The sequence below is a fragment of the Patagioenas fasciata genome, chromosome 6, assembly GCF_037038585.1.
Source record: "Patagioenas fasciata isolate bPatFas1 chromosome 6, bPatFas1.hap1, whole genome shotgun sequence".
Taxonomy (NCBI): Eukaryota; Metazoa; Chordata; class Aves; order Columbiformes; family Columbidae; genus Patagioenas; species Patagioenas fasciata.
The window spans coordinates 19,974,830-19,993,222 of record NC_092525.1 but is presented as its reverse complement, the minus strand read 5'-3'; the positions used below and the strand labels follow the sequence as shown (position 1 = coordinate 19,993,222).

Here is an 18,393-nt window from a genome sequence, read left to right as displayed (position 1 = left end):
GAGCATGAGTAGGACACAGATGCAAAGCCTTCAGAAGCACACGCTGCTTGCTGACGTTTGTCAGTAAGGGAACAGCCTGGAGTCCCAGCCCAAGCAGATGTGTTGCAATACGCAGAGGAAGAGATCAGTCCCTTGATGGCTTCTCCTGAAGATTTGAGGTTATGCCAGCTACTGCTACGGCCGCCAGCCTTCGTCTCTTCCAGCCTGGATCTGGAACAAAGCATTTCTTCCCAGCCATGGGGTGTTCACATTTTGGTCTCTGTAAAGCCGAGACTTGATGTGAACCTGGACGGAGGAGGAGCAGCTTCTTATAACTGGACCTTGCCTCTATTTGCGTAGGAGTTACCGAGAGGAAGAAAAACATCCATGTTCTTTCTATATGTAAGGTGTAGAAGATTTGCAGGCTACGCTGCAAGTTTGCCCCAGAGCATCTTACACTACGATTCATCTCTGGTCCCACGTAACCTTTTCCTTTTCCCCCTCTTCCTTATCTCTGATACCCTCATCTGACCCCTCCATTCCTGGTTTCACAGTGTCTCCTCCAGAAGCTGGACAAATTGACAGATCTGTCAAGAGATGCAGGAAGGGAACCGGGGGTTATCTGGGTGTGCAGGTTATCTAAGGGGTTGCACTCAAGAATCAGTATCTGTAAGCAGTTCAAATTATCCCTAGCCGGAGACAAGTAGAGGCTGGGCCAGGGAGTTCATCAGGACCAGCTGTCTTGTGGGTACGGGTGAAAGATGAGAAGTCTGAAAATAGTGGTAGAGTCGCCCTGAAGCCAGAATGAGGTGCCTGTGATTGAGAAACATGGAAGGAAAGTTATTTTTTTGGTATGCATTTGGGGCCTTTGAATTAGCTTCCTCGGCAAGGAAGGGCTTCCTGGAATACTTCAACCAGTTTTATACCCAGAAGGGAATTGTTTGGCACTGGATTCAATCTACATGTGGGATTTGACTTCCAGTGAGAATGCCCTGTGACAAATCCCCTCAAAATATGATTGGCAAAGGTTTCCTCAGAGGCAAACTCTGTGTCTGCTTCCAAGGCGGGCTCCTGCTTGATCATTTCTCAACTGGGTTTGTCGAAACTTTGCAACATTTAGTCTTGCTTTTCCTTGCAGGCTGAGTCACTCTCTGATTTGAGCGAAAATTAAAATGTTTGTTACTGTAAATTTTGCTAGCGTCTGTCTGAAATCCAAGTGAAAAAACCCGAAATGTCAGTTTGTTCAAAAAGGAGTTTTTAGAACAATTTTTACCCTCAGTACTTTTATATGTAACACTTGCACGTATTTTGTTTTCTCTGTCATTTGTGGTCTCTTTAATTACACCATGGGAATCTGAACTGTGGTGGGATCAGACACAGAAAAAGCATGACCAAAGGAAAACAGAAGTTTTATTGGCTTGAAAGAGTTTTTTCAATGCAAGAGTTGACTCCTCTGAAAAGGAACATCACATCCTTCTGTCTGCTAAAGTTTTCTCAGTCCTGTAACAGACTGTAGGATTTTTATGTCAGCCTGAGATCTTTTTGGCTGTTGTATTATGCGCTACTTGGTGTGTGTAGAGAAAACTGATCTTTAGTAGCTCTTTAGAGATTGAGGTTTTAGCTCTAAAGTTCCTTTTTTATGTCCCTGTTCATCCTGGTCATGCAGGAAGCATATAAAAGGTGGTTGGAATAGATTGGTACCTGTGGAAGTCGGATGTCAGTGCAGATGTGTAATGCACCTTCCTTCTCTGAGCAGAAGATGCTCACTTCAGGCAGGCAGAGCTTCTATCTGCTGAAATCTTAGAGGATTTCAGTGAGAGCTGACTCCAGGAGACGCGCTGGGGAGCTCTGAATGTCAAATGTCAATCACAGTTGAGCTGTCAATCTCAGCACCTTCGGTGGTGGCAGAGCTGGAGCTTCATGGCTGGAGCAGAAAGCAGGACACAGGTACGTATGCACCATAATGTGTTTGCAGGGTATGGACTATTGCGCAAATATAACCAAGGCCGTAATTTTAAGGATTATACTCATGCACACAGGGGAAAATTTAGTTTTCAAAATTCTTCACTGGTGATGAAACACAAGCCAGAAAGAACACGGTTGGGTTTTCTGATGTCAGTGTGGGCTGACGGAGTTGGCAATAAGAAAAATTATCCTTCAATTATAGGGTAAACAAGTTTCAAAGAAGTGACTGAGACATAACTGGTATAGAGCCTTATATTGCTATTAATATATTCTCCTCTCAGAAGAAGATGTGTTTAAAAGTCAATAAGCTGTTCCCTTGCCTTCTCCCTCCTCTGTTGAAAAATTAGTCTCTTTGTCACATGTAAGAGCTGCGCGAGTAACAGGAACAAAACATGTAGGTGTTCTGAATAAAGTCCTTAAACATTTGTTAAGCACATCAAGTTCTGGACAAATTCATAGCGTAGCTATTCTGTTTCATGTGCTCAGGTGATAAAGAACACTGCAGAACTGCCATCAGTAAAAAAAAAAATACTTGCCTTGAATCAAATTGTGACTCAGAATGATAACGTCACTGAGCCATGGGCTATAGTGAGACTATATGACCACTGTTTCTAACCACCCTGCAATAGGAAGGGTTTTTTGTCAGTGATGCACAAGTTCGGATAATCTTTGCAGGGCTGAGACAAGAATTAAACTCCGCTTTCATCAGAAAAGACAGTACCTGATAAACCACAAGTTGAAAAATGTTACATTCAGTGGTTCTTCAGAGGAAGAGCACTGTTAATGACACAGAAGCACTTCATGGTAAGAAGTCTGTCCCTCCAAATGTCAAAAGGGCATGGAAACACACTTTTTCAATTTTCACATTTTTTTCTTCTAGATAATCTTTCTAACTGACTTCTTTCTGAATCTTCTGTGATCTATGATATGCTAATGGTTTCATGTAATTACACAATAATGATAAATACTAAATAAAGATGAAGTATTAAATGTTGTATGTTCATATATATGACGTGGCACCATTTTTGGCTGTGGTACTTGCCATCAACACGTATGTCCAGGAGGCAGCACCCAGCCCTTAGGTGCTGTTTATATGTTGGGGAAGATTGGGATCTTCTGGTCTTGGGCTTGAAGGCACCCACTAACATTGTAATTTATATACTCTTCCACTCCAGTTTGGATCTGCCTGCCTTCTCTGGAGAGATTGTAAAATGCCATTACTCTGAATGATTCATTGCCCCTATAAGAAGGGAGGAATTCAAATCAGGATGGGGAGCAAAGCACTGTGAATAGGAGATAGGGCTTCTGGTGATGGGAGAAGTGGGAGGGGATGAAACCACTGATAGGGAGAACGGGGTTCCGCAGAATGGAAGGATATGGGTGTAGTTAAGTGGTTCATTCCTAAACTGATGTCTCTGTCGGGAAGAGATGCTGCACTTCTGGCCATGTCCATGTAGGCCACAGCAGTGGCATTAGCAGAGCCGTCGCCTCCGTGAGTTGCTGGACACCCATTGAGTTAATTGCAGGAAGCAGGAACCACTGGTGACACCTGGCACATATCACCCTTCTGCATGCTCTCCGGTTGCACTGACTGTAAAGCTGAGATGCCCAAAGCAAGAGATCTGCAACAGGAAAGATCAGGGGAAAATAGTTGGTTGAGGGTGTTTTCATTATAGAGCTATCTATTTTTAATGGATACTACATCATATCTCTTGTGCTGTGAACTGAACCGTTGCCCTCTATTGTTTGCCTTCACTACAACTTGATTACAAGATGCAGTTTTGACCTCGTCATGTTTTGGATTTGCTCCTGACCTGCTTATCATTCTAAGTAAGGGTTACTAGAGAGGGAGGGCTGAGTGCTGGCCACTGGTGCAAATGCTATCATGACACGAACCAAGGGATACAATGACGTATTTATTTATTTTATTTTAGCATGTAAGCATTACCAGACTTGTCTATGTCAAGTATCCACAAATCTGAGATAGGCTTTTGCAAGACCTTCCTGAAATGCTTTTTAAAAAAATCAGAGTGCTCCCCATTTACGTTTTTGTTTGCAAATCTTGAGAATGCAGATGGGTCGCACTTTAAGGCTTCTTCATGCAATCAAGTTTGTGCATTTTTTATTTTACACATAATTATATACCCCCAGGAGCTGGATCTTGTTCAGCTTGCAGAATAAATCACAGCAGCTGGTAAGACTGTACTGGATTTAAAAAGTCCAGAGAGGAAATGTCACACATTTGTAAAATGCCTCACTTGCACTAGTTTCTATTTATTTATGTATTTACATGTTTATTTACTGCAAAGGTAGTGCAGATGTGCAAGCTGTTTTGTTTAGACAAAATCAAAACACGTCCATTCCTGAAAGTGAGAGAGTGAAATCAGATAGATTCTCATCAATAGACAGATTTACCATCTTTTAAACACAACTTGTTTAGGAGGGAGAAGGTTAAAGTGGAAAATACCTGCTCTTCCTTGTGCAGTGAAACTGGAAGCAACCCAGGCTGCTGGGCAAACTGGTCTTGGTGTGAAGTGTCTCCTGTCACTGGGGCAGAGGGAGCTCTGACCAAGCTGTCCACACTCTTTGGATACTGAGGAGCTTTTCACATCTCTGACTGCCCCTATTTCTTGATTTCTCCCCTTTCTGAGAAGGTCCAGGATGCTTCTTGAATACATTCTCTATGTTTTGAGATAACTTGTGAAAAGGAAACTTATTGATTTTTTTTTTTTTTCTGTTAGTTGTTGGGGAAGTCTTTTTTTCCTTCCAGAATTCACATGACTCTCAGAAGTTGAGGAGCAGATAGGTAAGCACTGAAAACAACCGCAGAAGAGCGAGCCATCTGGTGTGTGGAGGAGGGCCGACTCCTACAGCTCTGATCTCAGCACTAATGTGCAGCATCTGCACAGGGCTGGGGATGGTGGTGACAGGGATGTGTGACACAATGAGCCACATGAGGAGCTGGCATCAAAACCCCTTGGCTGATGGAGTGCCTGATGCCCAGGCAGATCTCCAGAGCAGCCTGAGGAGCAGAAACAGCCCCAGGGCAGGGGGAAGGGGCCTGGGGACACACATCTCTGTTGCAGGTTCTCTACTGGCATGTACTGGCATGGGCAGTGCAGCTCTGCACTCACGCCATGTTTTACGTGGTGTTGTGTTTGTTCCCTGTAAAAAAGTGCTGTAACAAAAAAATCAGAAGTGGTTGCTCAGCCCAACTGAGTTTCAGCTTTCTCCCTCAGCCATCCTGACGGGCACAGCATTCTCCAATGAGCTGAGGGGAGGACAGAAATTCCTCATGACCACCCTAGTGGGAGCTTCTTCAGGCTGTGCCAATGCCAGGGAAAATGGGTTCCTGGTGTTTGGTTTCCTGAAAGCCAGATGTCTTGTAAATAAACTGGCCCCAGAGCTGTTGGTCCATGCTCTGCTTTGCTGTGCAGTGGCACAGCCTCCTCTCACACATCCCTTGGTCAAAAACAATGGAGCTTCTGAAAAATACTGCTGCTTTTGCTATCTGTTCTGGGGTTGTGTTCAGCCCTCGTGTTACAGCTACTTTGAGAGAGACCTTGTCTTGATGGGGGAGAAACTGATGATTTCTGAGCTTGGGATAAGATGAATTATCATAGAGTCAGCAATAAAACCGTGAGTGCACATCAAGCTGTTAGGCAGTGACACCCTACTCTGTATAAAGTCTTCTACCTGATGTTTTACCTCCCTCCCCTTCTTAGTGAGACTAATTATATTATCTAAGGATACTCCTAAAGGCTTAAGTAGTTCATGTTTACTGCAAGCTTCAAAGACATAAATGGCTATAGAGTTGCGAAGTATTATTACCTGCCACTTTGGAAAGATGCTCCATGTTTCTGGGAGATTTAAAGCAAAGTAGAAAGTTAGGCTGTTTATTCTACAATTCTGGAAAAACAAGTCTCTATAGAAACTACCACTTCAGAGGTATTTATATTTCTCCACTATGAAGCATCTTCAGAAATAGCATTCCCAGAAATAGTAAGTAGAAGTTGTTACATTTGGTGTAATAGGATAATATTTACTAAGGAGTGTATACGTTCTAAGTATTATTATGGAGTTGCTGTATGAACCATGGATCCACTGAATATGTTGTAAGAGACTCGAATCTCCCCAAAGGAAAAATAAGATAATGACATGCAAAAGTAATGTGTAAAAACTGCTTTGTGCCCTCCCTGGTGATAGGTCTGCACTGACAGAGAAAATTGAATCTAATGTTTTTGGCAGAACTGATTATTTAAAAGTTAATTTCTGAGTAAGGTAACAAGAAAAACACCAACATTTTTAGCTTCAGATGGGGGGCTGCCTGTATATGCATGGGCTCGCAGTTAGAATTTAAATATTTGTTACTCCTGCTTAGCTTTGCAGTTTCCTTCAGCTCTCCAGTTGTAATGCACCACATTAGTGTATTGCTTTATAGGTATCTATTAGTGAAATAAATATAATTAGGGTAAAGAATATATGAATTTGCTGTATTTGCAATGGTGGTGAGGGAAGAAGATTTGGAAGGGCTGCTGAGCAGCGGATTGTGAATATGTGTCCCTGCTTCAATCCTGTGTTCATCTTTTTCAAGGAATAGATTGAGCATCACAGGAGGTTTAGTTCTTTATTTCTTGTGTGGCAGCCCACCGTGATGAATGAGATTACAACACACAGAAAAACCACCAGTTGCCAATGTCTGCAAGCTCCAGCTGAAGCTGATAGAGAATTTGGGTTCTTGCAGTTGCATATAGTGGAAACTCTTCCTAGGGAAGAAACTCTGGATGTAGTATCATGTCCTTATTCATCACACTCTCGCTCATGCAGATCACAGTGACTGGAATATGAAAGAGGAAAATTTGGTACTGGATTAGGGGAAGGGGCCACCCTATCCATATCCTCCTTTGAGGGGACCAGTCATCATAGATACTTGGGGAAAAGAAGGTAAGAAACCATGAATGTGGCTTTCCTTCCTGGGATACCCTCCCAGCGTCTGGCACTCAGCCCTTTTCAGGACTTGCTGAGCTGGAAGTTGCATCCAGCCTGCTGCATTTAGTAACCATTGGTAGGCTTAGGTGGGTACAATCTTACAATAAAGATGAGACGAAGGAATCACAGTCCAGCTGGAAATGGGAAGGTACCAAGTACTGAGTACATTATGGCTGCCTCAGGAAAGCAGATTCCCTTGGGTGTTTTTCTTTGAAAAAACATCTGAAAGCTTCAGATGCCTGAACATCACTGATGTCTTCTTTGTCAGCTGAATACTTTGAAAAATGTTAACCAAAGTCTTTAATAAGACCAGTAGCAGTGGAAGTCTATGTTCCAGATGCAAATTAATCACTCCATTGATAAATAATGGCTGAAATAGTTCCTGGTACCAAAACATTTTCTGAGGGCTGCTGCAGGTGCAGAAGTAAAAAACCCCTACATACCAGTATCATCTTTTCAAGGTAGTAGTTTAAGTCAATTAACTGACAAATACAACTCCCAAATAACAGCCAATAAAAAAGGTTGCTGCTTCCTAAATCGGATTAGTTCTCTGACAAATAACTGAATTATAGTTTTGAATACCAATGAATGCAGCATATTCGTGCTGCCTTGACCCATTTACTGGATCATGGTGTCTCTCCCATGCCTTTGTTTTGTGTTGTTTTTCTTGCCCAAGACTTCTTGGAAGCCTTGAATGCAAGACATAATAACACAGATCCTGCCCTGGTAGCCAATTGTGCAGTCTTTTGTTTCAAGCACACAGCATGCACCCAGACTTGCTCATAAAATATCCATAGCAAAATCATGCGATGCCTGTCTGTCTTATACATTTTTAAGAGCTCTGCCCTAAATCCATTAGAAGACTGTGAGGCATGAATAGAAGAATAATCCATCCTACCATATGGGTGAGAAAGGACTTGGGATCAAGTACACACAAAACGAACCATGTGAATTTGCTGACTTCCAGAGTTCTCCTGTGAGAAGTCCTTGCAGTCCAGTTCCTTTGTTTAAATTGCCGAAATGTATTTTGCATTATAGAATAGAGGAACTTGGTACAAACTATGCAAGAGTCAGAAGATGGTGAGAGCCGTGTTTACTGATAGAAGGTGCTTTCTGGTTTCAGGACAATCAAGTTGAGGAAAAGTGTCTTAATGCTAAAAGTAATTGCTTTTGAACTATGAAGGGGTTACTCTTGCTCCAGAAGTGAACCTTGAAAATCCAATTCTATACATTGAAAAAAAATGGCCTTCACTATGTTGCCCTTAGGAGAGAAGAAGGGAACCTAATGACATCCCACATAACCTGCTGGGTGTTCAAAGGAGAAAGGAATTAGCCACGCAGATTGAAAGTGAATTGGTTGTGTACATCCCTAAGGCTCTTCTTAAGATTACATCCTGCACCTCTTGCCAGGAGTCCTCTCATCTGATCAGTTCTGCAGTGTCTTTAATTTGGAAAATTTACACTCCACCTAAGTCTAGGCGCCAGATCCTTCCTTTTGCTGTTTAATGTCTTGCATCTTGGAATCACTCACAGGTGCCCTCAGCGGTATATTTCACTTTTTAGCCATGTCCAGGATCATTTGTAGTATTTCAGGTGGATAAATGGGGCCCATAAGCAGCCCATTTTGCTCCCAGGGGAGCTGGGAGGGCACTGGGAAGGGATGGACATGGCATTATCAGGAGCAGGGAGCTGTGCTCCTGCTCCTCGGTCCTGCAGAGCAACGCAGGGCCGCTTGCACTTTCCAGGGCCCTTCCTCCTTAGGCAATGCGTGCCTCTGTCTTTGAGCAAGTTGCAGAAATAAATTGCATTGTATTTGTTGTAAAAACTTAGAGTCGTAAGGCTAAATGCAGATTTCTGTAATTCAGCAGGTGTGTGCTCTGACCAAACACAGCCCCGCTCAACCTTTACAAGTGGATTCCTTGGTGGGTCCCAAGAAAGCAGCACAGTGTTATCTGGGCAGAGAGATGGAGAGAAAAAAGAGGCTCTGACATTTAGGAACTAATTTCTGTAGAATCTCCTTCCATGTGCTTGAGTCTCTTGAATTTGAGGTGATGCACACAAGTCCTCCAGTGCTTTTGCACCCTTGGACCCAAAAGCCATGTGCTCTGTTAAACAAAGAAAATAGAAAAGCTTTATAATGCATTGTCAAGAGCCTTGACTCTGTGAACTTTGGAAGTGCATGACTTTCCCATTATGGATTCATCTTAGTTCAGAAATGGCTTATGTATTGACCTTGCTTGTTGTTGGTGTCTGTCTTCCAAGCTTGCTGGAATTCCTGAGTGAATCAGTGTTTTCTATTTAGAAACAGACTAGAGGACAAAACAGCCTCCATGTACTCTAGGACTTCACTCTGAAGAAAATCCCTTTGACAGAATCTTCAGTAACTAACTTCTCACACAACTTTAAAAGCAAAGTTTACCGTAAATATTAGTTTGGGATTTTTCTGTCTTGGTCATGTGCTTTTTAAAATGACTTTTTACTAGAATTGCCTTTGCAGCCTCTGATTCTCTTTTCTACTTTCAGTTTCCCTTCTCTACTGCCCTGGTTGTAAGTAGGCTGTGGTTTTCTCAAAATGTAGCTGTGATGTTTACTGTGTTTTCTTATACAAGACCTGTGTTTAACAAAAACAAACAAGAAACAAAAAAACTCAAACAAAAAAACAAATAACCAACCAAAAAAACCTAATTATTTTCCCTATGGATTTAGTTTACTATCATTAAGACAAGTTTAACAGAGACAGTGTAATTGCTTCACCAAGAGAATGTGTTCACAACATACCATACTTGTGCATATTTTGAGATTTTAGTAATATTTGTATTGCTACAGGATCCTAATGTGTAGGACGTGTGCATGCACAGATCAGTTTGAACACATGGTATGCAAATACTTGACCACAACTGCAGGTGATGAAGTCTTCACGATCACAGTCTGCCTCTTTTGTTTGTTTGTTTATTTTACAAATAGCAACCTCAGTCTTGCATTTATGTTCCTGGATCCCAAGTCATGTCAGAAAGTTTCTGTATCAGATGGGAGCCCACCCTCCTGCTTTGACTGGTGGTGAGGAATTACAATTAACAAAGTACCATGACTTTCTGCACTCTTTTCAGAAGACAGATGTCATTATTTTAGTACCTCATTCTCTGCATTTCTATTTTGATGTCTACTCTGATTTTGATTTCATTTTCAAATGGTAAGTGTGATTCTCTTCTCTCTACATTTTAGAATACTTCAAGTTACTTCAAGAACTTCTTGTTCGGTAGGTGACCTCAGCTACTGTTTTCCTCAGCTTGTACTAAAATCAGCAGTACCAAATATGTTTGCATTTCATCTGGGGCTATTAAATGTGCTTAGAGAAGTTAGATTCCCAAACCAAGAGCATGGGATGTCTTAATTGCCTTTTTCTTCTGTGAGCTGACTTCAGTTTCGGCCCAGTGTGCCACAGTGCTCAGAGCATTCTGGAGCTGTGCGTGCATCTCTGGAGGCTTGAAGATCAACTGGCCTTTGGTGCTGCTGCTGCCATCCCAAGAGATGTGAGCTCACTGAGGTTCCCTGGACCACTCAGTTGTGATAAGGAGGTAGACTTTGGCACTTTGCATGAGATTGGTTTGTTTGACCGTGTTTAGCCATCTGAAAACTATTTAATCTGAGGTAGATGTCTGGTCTCCATCTTCAGAGGGTGCTTCTCCCATCCCTCTTGGAGACCCTTCCTTGTGGTGATGTGGGTTGTCACCTCAATATGTATGTTTGACTACAGGGAAAGCCTCAGCTGGTCTCTGGCACCTCATTGTCAGACTGGTACAGGCAGGTGAGAGAAAGCCTCCCTTTTATTTAGAGGAAAAAAGAATGATCTTGCGTGCCAGATGTGTACATCCAATGGTGGGAACAGCAACATCCAGAGCTGCCTCCTCCTTTTGGTGGTGAATGTGGCATTTCTGGACATTCCAGTGCAGGTATGAATCAAAGGGCAGGTTCTGCCCCTCTTCCTCAAACAGAGCGATCCTCTGTTCCCTGGGAAGTGCCACCCTGGCAGGTTCCTGTTCTCCGTGAGTAAGCAAAGGCCAGGCAGATGTAAGTGTGGAGAACCGTGTCCCCGTGTGCTATGCTCTGGCATTTTGGTGCTAACCCTCTTGCCTTCATTTTGCTTGCAAATCTGCGCTTGCCATGTGGAGCCTGGCAGCTGCCTGAAACCAACCATTTCCTTCAGATCTCATTTGCCTCTAACAATCTTGAACTTGTTGACCTATGTGCCTATTAATTATTGATATAATGTTGCATTATTTAGGCTTGTTTCAGCAGATGGATACATTATTAGCAGACAGACATTTGCCAGACAGGCTGATAGATAACATCCTAAAAAAAGTCTCAAGTTCCATTTGTACAATAAAGGACTGTAATTTCATTACTCTTCTCTCCCCATCCCCCCCACATCTCTCTGCCAAATTAGTGCTATGATACCTTGAAACCTTAATAGAAATATAAGTATAATAATAATAATAATAATTTGGACAATAGGCTTAATCTTGACGTTTTTGGAGCTGTGGTCCTCATGTTGTTCAGTCCTCAAAAATACAGAGGAAGTCTCTTAACCAATGTGCTGAAGCTCTTTTACTTAAGATACAAGAACTTGGTTTGTTTTTTTTCAAACCCTTGCCATGGAAAGGAGAACTGATTTCTTCCTGGTTGCTACAAGCTGTATTGCAACACTCCAGAGACTCAGGCATAGCTTGATGTGCATCTCCCAGGGAAACCTGCCTTGGATTTTTTTCAAGCCCCGCTGCAATAATTTTGTCTACAGATCCAAGAAAAAGGCGTATCAAAATGAATTAGCTGTAATTTAAAACATGCACGCCGAGCATTTCTGAACCTTTGGAACTGCAGTGTAGTTTCAGCTGAAGCAAGAATGAAGGAATACAGTTCTTTGTGTCAGTCCCATCAAAATGACGAGCGCAGCGTGCAGTCACGGCTGACGAGAAGTGCCGAGTACGTGATAAGCTCGTTGGCGTCTGCGTGCTGCCCTCCCTCTTTCCTCTTTCTCTGCTCGTCACGCTTCGCTCTGTTGCAACCAGGTTCTCCTCTGATGTCAAAATCACTGTCCATACGAAAGCAGAAGAGGCAAAAATAGAGGAAGGAAAGCAGACAGAGGAGGAGGAGGACAAGAAATGCAGTTTTGAGTGTTACAAATCTGATGGCTTGTTTGTTTTCCAGGGACTTCCTCAGGAGAAATGGTCGGTTCTGGGGAAACAATTTCAGAAAGACTCAGCTCTTGTTTTCAGAAGTGTTCTAACACCAACTTCCTAATGTCGTGTGAGTACTTACTGCTGCAGTTAGACACACTGGGGGTTTCAGAGCTGTGTAGCCTCCTGCCACCTTGGGTGCCCATGGTGATTTTTTTCATCATTTCTGATTCCCTTCTGTCTCACTTATGATTCACTGCCTGGGGAAGCTCGCTTAGTTCAACCCCACCTTGACTCGTGTATTTGGCCCTATCACTCAGGGCCATCTCTCTTCTAGAGTCTCCTCACTATGCAGCCACACCAGCATTTTCCCTGGTTTTCATGAATGCCAGCCACATACGCTACCCTTCTGCAAAACCAGAACCTCAGCCTCAAAGCCTGTTTTAATCCTTTCATTTCCCCCTGTTCAAGCACATCCTTTTCCAGAGGTACAGCTTTTTTCAGCAGGAGGGGGGCCTGTTCAGAAGAGATCCTTTAGGTTTGTCAAAAAATGTTAGCAGACCTGGACAAAACAATAAATGAGGAAACCTGCATGTTTCCCCACTGCTCTGCGGTGTATTGTGGGTCTTGGTCAGCATCTTTGAGATGCCTAGGTTTCCCTGAGCTCACAGCTTCTCCCCCAGTTTCCAGAGTCCATCTTGCTGACATTTTGTTGTTTTTTTCCCAGACTAATCAGTGAGGGATCATGATCTCTCATCTCCTTTGTCACATATCTCCTTTGTCCGGTCTGGCCATCAGTGCTATCAGGCAATCCCAGCCTTCCACTAGACAATCAGTTCCCACCTCTTCAAAGTCTCCACTTGAAAAATGGTTTTCCTGAATGGTAAACATCTCTTTTTTACCCCAGTAGTCCTCCATTTGAATAGTTGAGCATCAGAGTTTAGCAGCCCTCCCTTCTAGTCCTGGATAAGATGGAAGAATTTATCCTGTCGCATGTTGTGGGTTTTATCTCCGTGTAGGGACAGGGAAGTAACTGACTCCCACACTCACATTGAATTTCAAGTCTGACATGAGTAGATGTATAAAATGCAAGTACCTAACACTGAATTCACAAAATCTCTGTAGACTTTCTAAATTATTTCAGGCTAGTTTACTGAAATTAAATTACATAAAAGTCATACATACCAGCACATTATTATGTAAAACTCCCTAAAACAAGTGCTGTGATTTTTACTGTGTTGAACAAATAAAACATTAAGTGTAATTTTTGTTCAGGGCCATGTGTTAGCTTTCGAAAACAAAGAGGAAATAAATGAACCAAATCATACAAAACATATGTCTGCAGAAAAATGATACAACTTATACTGTATCTGGACATCTTGTAAGTGTGGTTTTAATTCTTGCTGCTGTTGTGACTGGAGGCTTTTGCTGTGCAAAAAGGCTATGCTGTGTTCATATTACAATACAGAATGATTTTTATTCAGACTGCGTCAGGAATAACGTAATCCTCTCGCAATAATGTGGTGGGTTCCAAGTCCTTCAGCTGAGACACCTTCCTGGGGAGTGCTGGAAAGTTGCAGAAAGACACCATTCAGTCCTGCTGACTGTGATACAGGCCTCCTATCAACCACCGTGGATATGAAGGAAACTGGCTTCACCTTTAGTGTACAAAAGCCTAAACTTTGCGACAGAGAAGTCCAAAGGAAGGGTCAGTGTATGACCAGCTGAATGTAAGCAGTCTCACAGCAGAATTTTCACTGTGCTTTTAGAATTGCTTTGTTAAAAAAACTGTATGAGAAGTGGTGTGGTTCTGTTCTCCCTGTCGTGTGCAGATGGCATTTTGGGAAGAGAGATTGTGGTGGTGGCTCTGACCATGCCAAGAAGACTCTCTTGCAAAAAATGGGATAGAAGGGCACTTGTGTCTCTTGGCCCGTTACAAGTCATGCCAGGATTAAGCAAAAGGCACGCTCGGAAGTATTAACAAGGTCCCTTTGGTTGCTAAAGGTCTGTCTGTTCCCCAGATTCATCGTTCTCTTACCATTTGTTATCATCTGCATGAACGTGTCTTCTACAGCTGCTTCTGCAGCCTGGGCCCTGGCTGCCATGGGCTGCACAAGTGCCTGTATCCTGCAGTTCCACTGTTTTTATCCTTCTCATTCCCTGGGTAGGGCAGTTGTTGTGCATTCTGTCAGTATTCAGGGCATGGGCCAAAAGTATAACATCTTAATTAGTTTTTTTCTTGTTGAGCATGATTTCATATTGTAGCTACACATGTTTAGCTGTCAGCTTGATGTGTGCAACAAAAGGAAAAACAAACCAGTAATAAACAGAGAAGTTGCACAAGCCAGTCTTTAAATAATGGCATTGGGTGGAACACGTGAAATGGGAGCTGTGGCTACAAAGCAGAGCACTGCTTCCTATTCCTGCTATGAGAATGAAATAAATTACAGCTGTTTAAGCTCATGCAGCCACCAGTGACAATATTGAAAGCCTGAAGATGCCTCTGGATCCCTCCTGCTCCTCCTGTTTCAGGTAGACTAAGAAGTGAAGAACAGAGCCTCAAGCCTTGTCCTCTTCCACTGAAGACTGGTTTTATTCCAGTGTACCGAGCAACAGCATTGTGAATTTGCACTGGTATTTTCTGCTGTGACAGTCGCTGATGCTGCACAGGGCTTCAAGGTCCCAAGTCACGAAGAACTGAGTAATCAGGCACTGACTTTTCAATAGTCCTTTGAATGGCTGTGGGAAGAGATTTCTAAATATTCGAAGAAATCAAGCCTTAAAAATGGACTCATGGTATTAAAAAAATGTGGAAACATAGCTTTTAAAGATCTTCCATCATTTCATTTTTTTAAAGGTCTTGGTTTGGATTTGAAAGGTAGTGACTCATTTTTGTAACATTTTATTGTATCACATGAAATACTTTTTTTGGTGAAGGCAGGTTAATGTGACCAGTACATGTGTATTCATCTATCAGTACATTTGTATTTAAATCCATGAGTAGTTTAAATGATTAATACCATTCCAGATTTCTTTACACATCATCGGTTAACATTAAGCCACAAATATCTTTAAAAAAAAAAAATTCAGATATTTGTTTTTGAGACTGTGGTGGTATCATATACCTGAAATACAAACACATTTAGAGTGGCAGAATGTCCTCATGTTTTTTTTTGTATTATAAATGCTTTCAAACTTGTTGTAAAACCTTGATTTTTAAGCCCTGAATTCCACAGTTCTGTCCAAATTATATAAACCAATGAAAAGAAATACTGAATTTTAGTGTTTCTTACAGAACTCATTGATGCAACTTCTTCTGACTTCAGTTATTTACATATTGGTATCACAAATTCTGGAAAAAATGAGAAAAATTGGTTCTTCGGGACAGAGGCAAGAGATATCTGAAATACCGTGTGCCAGAGTGATTCTCCTAACCCCAGCTTAGGCTTTGCCATGCTTTTTCCTGGGGTCTTCTCTAACTTGGGCAGTGAGTTATTGTGATAAATTATTCTGATGACCCCAAGCTGTCCTCTTTCTGGAGGCCCTCGAGCGCCCTTTCTGTCGTGAGATCACACGCGGCCACTGCAGACGGCAACATGTCAGAACGACCTTCACGCCACAGAGCAGAAAGGGACAAAAGTACCAAACATGATGGGTGTATGAGACAGAACCACTTTCAAACCCAAAAGATCTTGGTACCTCTATGTTAGGGTATTTTGTCTTACTAGACACATTGGAAACTCTTGTCCCTAACATATATTTTTGCAGAAGCGTACTACACTTAATGATACTACGGTAGTAATCTCTAGGGCTTTCTTCCTTCACAAATTAAAGTTATAACCTCATTTTGGTTGTGAATTTATCTGTATTATCACCTAGGGCAAACAGTGTTCTTCATCAAAATGCTACCAACAAATTTGTTTACTTGAATCTAGACATAAACATGACCTTTGAACTTTTTGAGGAAGAAGCTCCTTTTTCACATGCATTTTTCAACAGAAAACACAACAGCTTGGAGTCGATTTTATCCACAATTGTTTGCATAATCATTAACATCTTTTTTTAATGAAATAGTAATGTTTTATGGGGGGGTGGAGGAACGATTTTCTGGGCAGTTCTGTTCTGAACTAAACTCATCCGACATAGATATAATCAAGATTTTACAATTACTTAAATGGATCAGTGCAAGAGGGAGTCATTTACACTGCCCTGGAAGTGGGGAGTGGTGCATATGCACCATCATCAGAGATACTTGAATGAACCTCAAGAAGAATGCTATTAAGCTTTTTGCATTAATTATGCTTAAAACCATCCCTCTAGTGATACTAGGGCTAATTTTTAATTGATACACTTGAATCAGTTCCTTTATGAACAGACGTTTGTTCATTATGAACTCGTTTTTATGCATGGCCACTCTCAGAGAAAGCAAGCGAATATTGTTCCGTCAGCAGTCAGGTACATTAGAGAAGCGATTGCTATATGTCTCCTTCTGATGTGTTTTGATGGTGTTCATTTCTTCTGGCATGCTTTTAGCTCCCTGTGATTCAGATGTGTCAGCTACTATAGCTGTAAGAAAACACTGATGATGGATTTATAACACCCAGGCTTCAACTTACTGACCTGAAAAATAGCTAAGTATTTGCTTTTGAAGCAAAATTGGTTTTATCCATACAAAGAACATGTTTCCTAAGTTCCCTTATCTGTATTTTAATGAAACATTTTATCCTGGTTGTAATTTATGACTGTTGTCAGATGAAGTTTTCTCAGTGAGGCATAGTTGGGGTACCCACTGAATTTAGGGGAAGGAATCACCTTAATCTCTTTAAAACTGAAGTCGTCTTGTAAGGTATAATGGTTTGAAGCTGTCTCACTGTCTATATTAAGGAGGAATTTCTCTAGGCAGCGTGATGCTGGAGCTCTGTCAGGGTAATGGTTGTCCAAGGATGGAGCCAATGAAATGTACTGGTTTTCTTCTTCTTGTTGTTGTTATATTTGTTTTAGAGCAGCTCTCATCCGAAATCAGGTCTCAGTGTCCTAGGTGCTGAAGAGGTGTGAAGAGGAGCACAACCTCTGCACCAAAGGTTAACAATCCACACAGAGACAGGTTAGAAGAATCAAAGGATTAGTAAAAAATTGCAATAAATGCAGACAGAGCTCTCTTCCTGCTGGATGAATTCCAGCAGTGAGATCAGATATCAAGGCTCCAGTCCTGCCATCCTCATTCAAATAGAAATCGTGTCGTACTTCTGAGCAAACTATTCCAGCATAAAACCTAATGGATTATTAAGTAATGAATTGGACGTATCTAATATTTATTTTCCATCTATGTTCTTCCAGTGGAGGAGGAGCTCCCTGAGACAGTGTCAGCTCTGGGCCATTCGTGCTAGATTATTTGAAAGCTTTACTATATCTCCTGAGAGGAAAAAATAGTCTGCCCAACAACAATCCCACTGGATGAAGTCAGGAGATCTCAGTTCACTTTTCAGCCTGACTACAGATTTTCCTGTGTCCTTGGATTAGCTATTCAACCCTGTTCTTTCTCAATCTGTGGTCTGCAAAATGTGAATGACAGTATTTCCCTCACTGACAAGGAACAGTCCTCTGCTCGGGTACTATCTACTAAACTCTAGGATAGATCTGGAATATAGTCTTGGACTGTTTTTTCTCAAGAAAATAGGGTCTCCCATGTGTGAATTAAATGGGATATCTCTCCTATATTTTGATGGCTGGCTGGATTAGGGAGGACAAGTAAAAGGGCCCACATTTTTTAAAGGATTTCTGTGCTGCAAATCAGTTTAAGTGTGTTGAAGTTACATAAGATCATCCCCTATTGATGTTGGATGGAAGGAGTCAGGTTATTTGGCTTTGAAGTACATCAGAAAGTGGCTTCTTCCCCTCCCTTGTGCAGCAACTACTGTAATACTTCTTCCGTCCCACAGGGAGAATTTAGCTTCTAGTAGAGGCTATCCCTGGAGCACCTTGAAGTGCATCTCTAATAGGGCCACAGGGATTTCGTAGCATATAATTCACAACCAGAAACACTTCCCTTGTAGACAGGTTCCTTGACACACCCTGGGCTGAGGGCAGACAGCTGTGGTTTTTCCTTCAGATTCAGGAGACTGGGTTAACCTTCCTTCTGCAAGTCAATAATGGAGGTGTTTAGCTCTTGTCACCCCTGCTGCTGCAATGGGGAGTGGAAAAAGCAGTTGCTGAGCACCAAACAGGCAGAAATCAAGAATAAGAAGATCAAGATGCCCCTATGTGCTGCTTGAACCATAGATTTAGC

The 18,393-nt window shown here is 42.0% G+C and overlaps 1 protein-coding gene across 19 annotated transcripts in view; it reads left to right on the top strand.

Annotated features, from left to right (window-relative positions):
• Positions 1 to 18,393, top strand: part of FGGY (FGGY carbohydrate kinase domain containing) — a 309,381-nt gene that overhangs the window by 95,378 nt on the left and 195,610 nt on the right. For 9 of the 19 annotated variants that reach the window (XM_071810153.1, XM_071810154.1, XM_071810157.1 and 6 more), the window contains 2 exons: positions 10,156 to 10,189; positions 12,139 to 12,237. The exons of 7 other annotated variants lie outside the window; for them this stretch is intronic. The gene's annotated coding sequence lies outside the window, so the exon portion shown is untranslated. The remainder of the gene's footprint in view (positions 1 to 10,155; positions 10,190 to 12,138; positions 12,238 to 18,393) is intronic. 3 more of the 19 variants (XM_071810159.1, XM_071810158.1, XM_071810150.1) reach the window with 1 other exon arrangement.